An 11,685-nucleotide genomic window follows, 5' to 3' on the forward strand; every position below is an offset into this window, starting at 1 on the left:
AACCTCCAAAACAGGTTCAGAAATAAATCACCACTCCTTGTCTGATACTGTGCTTGACAGAGGTTGGTCTATTTGCAACTATTTGATGGGTTTTTTTAATTAACGATTCTAAAATCTACAATCACCTGAGCTCTGGTGAAGTGACTCAAAAAAGGATGATCAAATGTAATATTCATCTCTCTAATATGTGTGGCCTTTAACATTTTTCTGAAATGTCCGCTTCTTCAGCTGTCTTTCTGATCAAATCCACTTTCCATATTTTAAATCAATTGTATTTGCACATGATTTTTGTGTCTCTACTGTTTCAGTAATTCACACACTTATTTATGCCATTAAATTTGCTTCAGCTCTTATGAAATAAGAAATACTCACATAGAACTCATAACTGCTGTTGTAGTACTTAAATAATGCATGTTTTTAGAGTTAATAACCTAAGCAATAACATTTTTTTTTAACAACTAGAAAATAAACTACTATTCCATGTTATAAACTGTGGAAAAACATTTGCATAACATCTCTCTCTGGGTCTCACCATCTGCACTTTTGTTTAGGCAAGAAAAATATGAAAAAATGTCCAGCCTTGCTAAGTAAGAAAAAAAAAATTAAAGCCTAATTGAATCAATGAACAAATGAGAAAAATTTTCAAAAATAAAAATTAATATATTAATATTTCCTTAGAAATAATTGATGTAAAGTTGACTTTATACAATCACTATCACTATGATACATTTATATTAGACTATTAGACTATATGCTACCTTTATATTAGACAGCATGACTGCTAAAAATATTTTTATAAAATAAGAACACTGATGTTCATAGCCATAGACTGACTGCAGGGTAATTTTTCACTGACACAAAACTTTTCCTGAAGATTTTGTTTTCTTTGTGGAACCTAATATTTTTCCCTTAAGGAAAAGATAGGGCTCACCCTAGGTGAAATTTTGAATTTTGTATTGAGCGGATGCATGAAACCTGACATTTCTGGGTTTTGTTTTTTTTAAGTATGAATTAAATGGGGATGGATTATTCCATTCAATAACTTGGAATTGCAGTACTAATTTTATGGATTAAATATGTTGAAAGATTTTGGAAACTACAATACAAAGACTGCAAAGTCTTTCAAATGTGTCTTCTATATTTTCCATTGACTTACCAAAACCATGCATGAAACAGGTCAGATTAAAACTATTCATAATGTGGTATTTTATATATCCAAGCAAAAGCTTTGAATAATCTTTTGCAAAGGCAGCATATTCAAATTGTCAAATGATTTATGAGAAGAGTAATCTAATCTTGCTTTCTATGATCTTAAAGCAAAAAAAAAATGTATCCAGGCATATTTCTGCAATTGAAGACTTATATTCAAAAAGTAATTCCCAAAAATAGTATTTTGGAAGATTCTTCCTGCAATACATAGGAAGAATGAAAGAATTAAGAAATACCTTAATTATATTCCAGAATTTTAAAAATGTGTAGTCAAAAAGATTTCAGTGTTCTGCAAAATATTTAATTCCATGATGTATATGTCCTTATGACAATAAATACAATGAGATAATGTTTAGCTTTCCTATGCTTTTACAATTTCTTCAAAGTTTATATTTTGCTTTACTAGCAAGTATGCTTACAGGTTGTACTGTGACCAACTTTGGACTTAAGTACATCCACAATCAACATAAATTCAATTTATATTGAACAAGAGGAAACTTTTCTGAGTTTGTTCATAGTTACAAATACTGGCCTAGGAATAAAAGATATCATCTTTCTAGCAGGAAAGAAGCAAACATTTGAATTTTCCAAACTGAAGCAATATTTGCTGAGAAGATGTCATCACACAAGCAACGTGGTATTTCTCATGAAGTCTTTAATACCATGAGCCTTGACCAGCTAATCTACACTATCTGTAAAAAAAAAAAACAAACAAACAAAAAACAAACAAACAAACAAACAAAAAAACAACACCCCACCAAAAAAACAACAAAAAAAAAACCCAAAAACCTGCAATTTATCATATTTCTTAGATACAATACAATAATATTACTTAGATACAATACAATACAAAAAAAAATTACTTAGATACTTACTGCTTTCCTCTATTGGTTCTAATAAAACATTAATAATTTTTTTTGTTTGTAGCAGTATTTGTAAAACTGTCCTAAGGGTTTAAGATACACAGACTGAGATTAACATTCTGATTTTCTCTTAACTATATACAGTATATATTAATACATATAGAGATATATTGATATTTAGACACAAATTACTTTATTTTCTTGCTTCTTATTGGCCCTATACACAGATACAAAATTTATGCTTGTGGTGGGTAAGCCTTGTCTAATAGCCAAACTCCCACTCAGCTTCTTTTAACTCCTCTGTTCTGTGGGCCTGGGGAGAAAACAGGAGAACAAGAAGGAGCAATCATCTGGATTGAGATAAAGAGCTGGAATAAAGACAAAATACAAGTCCCAGTAACTCTCATAGACAGAACAAATTCAGCTTGGGGGAATTAGCTTCATTTAGTGTTAATGAATATAAATGTTTAATTATTGATTGATGTATTTGAAATCAAAGAAAAATAAAAAGGAAACAAACATTTCAAAGCTGGGGAAAGCACCTTTTCCCACACTCCATGTGAAAAACAAGGTTCACTCTCCTGTAAAAATTGAAACAGTTTAATGAAATACAATAGGAGACAAAGACCATAGAGCAAAGATATATATGGCCGTGTGTGTCTTGTCACTCAGCCAAAAGCACACCTGTTTTAGAAACACCCTTTATATACCATTTCTATTGCATCCAACCTGTTACATATTCATAAACAATTATGCATATTAAACTTTTCCCCAAACTAGTTTACATATTCCAAGAACTGTTTAGCATGGCTCCTCCTCGAGTCCGCCTTTTTAGAACATGCGTATTTTTTGGTTGTGGTTTGAGTCCATTCTTATTATCACCTCCAGTTTTGGGCCCTGGCCCATAGTGTCTTCAGATGGTGATGCTGATAGTTGGTATAGCTGTAGCAGGTGTCATCATCATATACTCATTGGATGTTAACCCATCCAAGCAGGCATTTTAACACAAGCATACTTATATTAGCTATTTCACTACTATGTCTAAGCTTAATTAACAACAGAAATAAAAACTATATCTTTATAACAAAGTTACTTTAACACCACCATAAATTAGGCTTTATTTTAAATATAGAATCCATTTTAATATTTGCAAAAAGCCAATGTATATCTATAACACTCCTCATCACCCCAGGTACCTTTTCTCCTTTTATATGACTTCAAGTAACACTCAGTCCCTCCGTCAGGCAACCAGTGGCACAAGGTGTGCTGTGCTCAGGAGGCAGAAGTTTCCCTCTGTATGTCTGTCCTTCTTTCTCTCTTCCGCTGCCCCGGAGCTCTCCGCCACTGACTTGTTCTTCCTTTTCCTTCTTTCCTCACCTTGCTGTTCCCTCTGTTGCTTCTCATACCTTTTTACTCCCCACACCCCACTGTCTTCCTGTGTCCTTACACACGTGGTCCCCACAGTGCCCCCGCCCCAGCTGTGGGCTCAGCCGTGCCCTGCATTGGCAGTTGGATCCTGCTGGAGCCAGCTGTGTCTGGCTGGGGCTGCCCTGGGCTGTGGGCTCAGCCCTGCCCTACGGTGGGCAGTTGGATCCTGCTGGAGCCGGCTGTGTCTGGCTGGGGCAGCCCCAGCCTCCCCTCACAGAAGCCATTGCAGCCCCCGCTGCCGGCACTGGGACACCCACATCCCATACAGCTCCAGAAGGAAGAACTGTCATTACATTTACACACAGCTGTCCAACACGTATCATGGATATTTCCCATCCAGGCAAGTGCCATGACAAAGTTTCACAGCCATGTGTGAAAAACAGCTGTGTATGTAACTTTTGCTCTTTTTGCCTCCCTTGCTCTGAAGGACCCTACCACGGGCTCATATTGAATTATGCTGGAATTAGACTAAACAAAAAACACATAGTATGCCTGACTCTTAACCTTGCCAAACTTCATAGCCCATATACTTTGTCCTGGTTCTAGTAAGCCTGTGGGTGACCAGAAGTTGAAATAACTTAAAAGTTATAAAAATGGCTGTGAAAAGGTGAAAATATATTTTTTTCTTTATATTTGCTAGTCCTGCATTTGTTTGCCTTCCACCTGTTCTGGTTCAATAATTATATTGTGTTTGAAGACTAGACTAAATAAATTATTTCCTGCACTAAATGACAAAACAAAGACTTTGCGTAATTGATCACAATTTAGGGGATAAGACACTTTTTTATTTTTTAAGGACTGTGCTCCAGAGCAAGACATATGAGGACGAGAAAGTTAGTACATGTGCAACACATCTTTCACTCAGCTGCCAGACGTGTACCAATTATGAATGAAAACTAAGAAAGCTGAAATTGCAAGTAAGAAATACAGGCTCAACAGCTAGATTCATCAAATAGAAGGAAACTTGATAGGGATGCCTTTGAAGGCAAGCCAGTATGAAGTACCACGTAGGGTTTTCAAAGTTCCCTGTCTGATTACAATCACACCTTTAATGATTTCTATCCCTTATTGATGTGCCATGCTCACTGATTTATGCATGAAGTCTGGAAACAGCACAATAAATAAATGCTTCCAGGTATTATATTTTCACTTCATACTCAGTATCAATAGGAATACAATACAATTCCTATCAATAGGAATACAAATACCATTGTATTTCTCTATAAGTGTGCTCTGGCCACACTTCCTGTCCTCACTGACTATTTATAACCATCAATTCCTCCAACTACAGGAGAATCAAGCCTCTTGAGAGAAGCCAACATGTTTTGCTTTAGATCTTGGTTTAAAGAAAGTCACAAATCCTACCATTTCCCCTTTTCTAGAACAGAAAGCTTTTAAGTGCTGCCACAGTGCCATGGGATTCATACTCAGATTTCCTTTGAATTGCAGTTTCATGTGTTAACATGCACCTCACACATAGCTCATCTTTGTTAGGATGGGGAGTTGTAACAACCTGCAGATCAAATAAAAGCATTTTTTTATGGATGAAAAGTCTTTGGGTCAAACTCAGATGTGATTTCAGCAGAGAAACTTGTGCAGCCTTAGTGGAAGTTCAGCTGCTTAAAAGATCTGTCATTTTAATCTCAGAAACACTTACTGTTTCTACATTCATAGCTAGTCAATGCATGTCAGTAAGAATTGAAGTTCCACTAAACAAACAGACAAAAAGATGAATAAACTGGAAAAGAACAAGTCAAAAAGCACCATCGGTAATGAAGTTCAGTCATGCCTTCTACTGCACACAACAGTAAGCCCAAGAATGTTCATATCACACTGATCTTTTATTGTCTTTGAGAGAAATTTTCTACTATCAATCAGATAAAAGAGTTTTTCTCATCTATGTTTTTTCTCTTTTTTTTTTGAAATGCCACCTACTGAACTCAGTTGTGAGCAATCAAGAAAAGTAAGAATTTCTAAAGGAATGGGTTCTTCATTGGATTGATTTTAGTAAGACATGAATTATCAACTCTGTATGAAAAGTCTTGAAGGCACCAGCAAGAAAAAAAGATTTTACAGTCATTCTGATTATTAATAAAAATAAAGAAAGGAAAAAAAATTAAAATACAGTGAATATGATAGTGATTTCACACTTATTAAGTAAAAACATGGCTTCAGGGTATAAAAGAAAAAAAGTTTTTTGTTTCATATTAATGACCTGGTGAGTGTCCTAGTCCCTGATTTTTGTAATTTTAAGAATATAAAAGATAATCAAATCCTCTGTCAGGTGATTAAAACACAACTTTTCCTGTGATATCAATGCTAATTATAACTATATTGTGTTCTTTATTTTTCGTTACAGTTAAGAAAAAAGAACGGGAGGGTTATTACGACTTCTATTTTAGATTTGTTTGGTTTGCTTAATTGTTCAGATCTATGTTATTGTCTCAGCTTTTCTGAAATGACTTTTGAAAGCTTTTTCTTGAATATTTTGTTTCTGCATCTGTTCAGGGAGACATAGAATAAGAAAGTGAACAATGTATTTGATATACACATGATTTCAAAGCAGAGATTAAAAAAAAAGAGTTTGAAAAATTACTTTCTGAAGAGCCAGTCAATAAGTGAAGCTTTTGCATAGTTGTTTTTTTTAAAATTATTTCTATTTTTAAAAAATGTTTTAAGCATTGAAAAATGTTCATTGTAAACTAAGACTTTTTTTTCTCAGATAAAATGCTTTTAAAAATAGAATGTTGTTGGCAACATAGTTTAATACTGGAAAACTCAAACTGTTGCAGCACGCCGTCACGGGGCGTGCTGGGCGGCGAGAGCAAGGGTGCGACCGTCCCCCTGCGAGTTCTGCAATCCCAGCTATCGGCAGGTTCAGCGCAGGGACAGATAATGAAGACACGGGTCTTGGGGAAAACCAGAGACCCAGTGTATTTATGGGATGGACGAGATGGAGCCCCAAGACAAGACTTGGGGGGTGAACAGAAATTTTATACAGTAACTCAGGAGGAGGGGTGCAGGAACATTAACCAATGAGGGTAAAGCTGAGGAGTGGTCTAAGGTGGGACTAAACTATTATAAACCTATCAGGAGAACTAGGGGAGTGGAATAACACAAAGTAACAAATAGGGTGTCGAGTATAACAAAATAGACAAGGAACACTCTGGAAAGAAGGGTAAGGATAGGGAGGATTGACAAGGAACATTCTGGAGAAGAGGGGTGGGGAAAGGGAGGACTGACAACTTGGAATGGAGGGGGTTAGGGAGGACCTGGGGAAGATTGGCAGCTTGGGAGAGGAGGGGATTAAAGAGGAGAACAGGGGGCAGACATGAACTTCACACAAAACACACCACATCAAACCTTTTATTGTGTTCTAAGAATTATTCTCATCAATAGAACGAAATCCTTCCTTTTAACCTGTCTCTCCATTAGTTTTCTTAAACTTAGTCTCCTTTATATGAAATTCAGCTAATAATGCAACTATGATAAAATCAACCAGTGTATTCTTTCATCATCACAAATTACCTCAATCTGATAGAAGATTTTTACAGAGGATAAATTCTCTATAATATGTTCAGTAACTTAGTAAAATACAACTGAATCTCCCTCAACATATCTATGTGTATATATGATTTTCGACCTATTAACCCTTCATACCAAGAAACTATTTAGTCAAGCACAGTGAATGCATAGGAAATTTCCGTCTTACTCCAAAATATCTTCACCACTTGTTCAACAATTTTTTTTTTTAATGTGCCCGAAAGCACTATTTTCTTATATTACTTCTGTGTTCAAGAAAATTTAAAGACCTTGAAACAAGGTAACAGCTTTCACATAAATAAAAAGCTATTGGAAAAAGGAAGACAAGTATTTGGTCTTTATTCCATTGGCCCAAAAGTAATGGGATTAATTTGCAAGCAGGGATATTTAAGTTAGATGTGAAAAAAAAAAAAATACGGTTTTATCTATTGTTAAGGGTAATTAGGCTTTGTAATACACAGTCCAAGGAGCTTTTAGAATAATATAATTGACATCCTCTTAAAACAGATAAATTAAATAAGTTAGGAATACCTTGTCTGCAGCTGATTCTGTCCTAGGGCACAGAATTCAATTACATAATACCTCAAGTTCCTTTCCAGGTCTATTTTATGTGTTTTGTAACACTGAAAATACTGAGGTAATCATATCCACTTTTCTATGACAGTACAGGAAAACAAATAGGAGGAATTGATGTACAGTAGGACACAGAGCAGTATCAATTACAGTGTCTGGTCTCCATTTTAGTACATGCTGGCATGGATTTCTGAAAAGCCTTGTCCTCATTATCTTGTTACTATCCTACTGTGTGACAGAGCCACATGGCTGTGGGGCTGAAAGAGTATCAGTAATGACAACAGAAAAGCCTTTTAGCTGTTTGCTGTAATTTGAGCGAGATTTAGCAAAAAATAACAATCAGAATGTTCTAGTTTGTTTTTTCCTCTCTCTTGATAATTGTGCCAGTCAGTCTATCCTGACAAGCAAAACAGGTTTGGGTTGGTCATTTGGTTTTTGTTTGGATTTTTTTTTCTGACCAAAGAGATACATTGGTTAATTGTGCAAAGTCTCTAATATTGCATCCTAAATGCTATGCAGCTTGGACAGTGTGAAACTGCATCATTACTTAAGCTAGAATTGCAGCTAATTTGACATAATTTATGTCTATATAAGACTTTCTTTATGCTTATATAAGACTTTCTGGTGAGTTATACTACCATAAATCTTCATATTCTACCACGTGCCAAATTTCATCGGGGGATTCCAATTTGAAGAAGTAAATGTGGTTTCAAAATACTCCAAAATTAACTGAAAAGAGCATTTCAGAAGCTGAACTGATTACAGAAGCAAGGGGAAGACAATCAGCTAGCCCATATAGCAAAATAAACCCCACTGTAGGTTTTTGTTTGCATTATAGTAGCCTATACAAGAGAATAATTTAGCTCTGCTAACAGTATTTCCAAACGTATTTTTTCATTAATTATTATAATAATTTTTAACAATCAAAGCTTTTAGTTTTAGTCATCCAAACCTTCACCAAATAATTCAAGTATGCTGCTAAATTCGGTATAATATTTAACTGAACATGATTATATAACTACTAAAAATATGTATTTCTTGTCTCTGACTTCCAGTGGAATAAAATATGTGTAATGTGAAACTAAGAACTATTCCTCCACACAGTTTTAGTTATGAAATTTGAGTTTGTAAGGTACTATCACTTCCAATAGAATATTTTTCAGTTAACATATACTTTGAATTCTTTAGTAAAAAAATCCATGTACTCAGTCTGAAAGGAAAATACCATGTCACCAATATTCATGATGGTAATAACAAAAAAAATTGTGTACTTTTGAGAAAGTTGTCTACAATATCCGTGGGATTCAGGAAAGAAGTATTTCTTTGAGGAAGCATGTAATTATAGTTTTCTTATAGTCATGCCATATGAAATGTCTTAAAATCTGACTATTTACCATACTCTAATATTTGTTGTCACTACAAATGCTATTTATTGTAAAATTCTCTGGTATTCACATTCTCTGAACAGAGAGAGACATGATTCTCTCTTCCAGGATTTCTCCTGGGAAGTTGTGAGATGCAGTGAGAAAGCTCAGCGAAAGAAGAAAGCTATTCTTATCTCTATTTGCTGCTCCTGCTGTTTGGCACATGTGGAATGCGTTATGGAGATTGTTTACCGATGAGGGATTTGTTAATTTGACACCAATGACGGTTGTTTGGGTTGATTGGCCAGTTGGGTCAAAGCTGTGTTGTGACTGTCTGGAGATAGTCATGGGTTTTTCTTTAGTATCTTTTTAGTATGATATAGTTCTAGTATATAACAGTATTAATGTAATATAATTTAGCTTAATAAAAGCAATTTATTCAGCCTTCTGCAACATGGAGTCAGAGCGCGTTGTTCCCCACACCGGGGGGTCGCACTGCTTTGATAAAATTCCTCTTATACTTGGTAAGACTTGGAGAATGGCCTAGAGTCTCTATGAGGTAACATTAACATTTTTGTTTCCACAGGAACTTTTCCCTTTGTTTTGCCACATACCTAATGATAAAAATATTCAATAGCTTCGCTGAGCAGACCTTTTTCTTTGTACAGCAACATATGCATAGATTTTCTTATGCTTGTATCCCATGGTTATGAAATTTTCAAATTTGTAACAAATGCTTCAGTGAATCAAAGTTTCAGCATGTCATTGTGTACAATGCTGTCATAATGATTCATTACTGTATGGGTGCCTCTGATACAGAAATCCCCTGAAGGAGCTTCCCAAACTTCTGTCACTCTATCATTTTCTTTCTGTAAAGAGAGTTATCTGAGTTCAATGATTTGAAAAGCCAGAGCAATACTCAGCTTTGGTAATGTTTGATAATGTTCTCACCATGTCCAAGTGTTTCCAGGTTCTTTTGCTTAGAAATATATTAATTGGTTTCTCAGTTTGTATGCAGTTCAACAGCATGCCATAAATGTAATAGTCATAGTTCACCTAAAGGTATGCTGAGCAAGTTATTTACATTAACCACTCTATTTTAAGATTTATCCTAGAATGCATCTCTTCTCATATTACCATCCATGTTGTGAATAATAGAATAAAAATATGAAATTTAACTGAATTAAACAAATAACCTAGAAAAAGAGAGGATTAAAATATTAACTATTACCTCACATTTTCCTAAATGTTTAAACTAAATTAACTTAATTCTTATTAATTAATCTGAAGTACAGATGGAAATAATGATATTTTTTTCCCACTGCTAAAAGAAACCTCATATCTACAATTATTTTAAAGTGAATTTTAAATGGTGAAAAATTTTATTTCTCATCAAGAGAAATTATCTACTCATATTTTCAAAATTACTCTTTATCAGGTACATAAAACACATTTTAAAATAGGATAAAAAAGAAAAAAGAGAAAGAAAATTCACTTAAGGAAATTATATTATTTGAATATGCAATGAAAATAGATGTTAAGATCAAAGTATAAGACATTCAAAATATAGTCACTTTGAGCACATCAACAGTAATAAACACAGCATAAAATGTACACAATGTACTACAGTTATATTTGAGCGCTTCTTTGTTCTTTCAAAGAAGTGCTAGCAAAATGTATGGTTATGTTTAGATAACTGTTTATGCTCTACTCTGCTATTTTCATTTACTTGGAATGCTGTCAAATTTCACTGGGAGAATTCCTAGGTTTTCAAAATTGCAACTGGTGTAGCTTGGCATAAGCTCATTGAAATTTGTGAGCGACATTTCTCTAACCTCATACACTGGCTTTTGGATCCATATCTACGCTGGAGTCATTCTTGTTCCATTTTGATTTTTGTGTCTGGGTTACATGTAGAAAACCTTTTAAGTAAATTATATATTTGATATCTATATAAAGGAGTTCCTTTAAGTGGAAGAAGTTAGGCATACTCAGCAACAAAATGATAGAAATATTTTCTTCTTGACAATGAAAAAGTTTGTCAGAAGCATCATGAACCCTTTTATTGCATTTCACTTGCTGAAAAGTCTTTAATTCCACCTTGATGGAGAAATATCCTTTTAAAACAGGAGATTACATCAAACAATAGACTTAATTAATGGGAACAATTGGTTTATGTTGTATGGAAGAAATAAAAAAATCTGCATCCGTTATTTATGCTTGACATATTTTTCCTTGATTGATAAATAATTCCCCAAGTTATTTTATTCTTCATGCATTGTGACTTCACAAATTAAGTCTATGTTTTTATATTGTTTTGACTGACAGCTCTCCAGATTTAAAACTCTCATGTAAGATAATTATTGAATTCTGGCAAATGTGAATTTTAATTCACTCCTGCAGCTGATGGAAAACTGCAGCTTTGCGTTGTTTTCCCTGGACCCGGGCAGGTCTGGAGAGCCCGGCTAGGGTACTGTTTCTTGGCGGGACCGGGGCTGCCACGTGGCCCAGGCACTGTCGCGTTCAGTGCACCGGGGTCGGGCTGGCCGTGCTCTGTGGCCAGTGCTGGGACGAGACAAAGAGGTGAAGGAGGCACACCCTGCCCTTGTGGTTGGCTGGAGAGCTCTTATTGTTGCGTGGAGCTGCGATGGAGAACAGCGGCCGCTCCGTAGCGCCATGTGGGCAAAATGGCGACGGGACTGAGG

This window comes from Vidua chalybeata, chromosome 3 (genome assembly GCF_026979565.1).
Source record: "Vidua chalybeata isolate OUT-0048 chromosome 3, bVidCha1 merged haplotype, whole genome shotgun sequence".
Classification (NCBI taxonomy): Eukaryota; Metazoa; Chordata; class Aves; order Passeriformes; family Viduidae; genus Vidua; species Vidua chalybeata.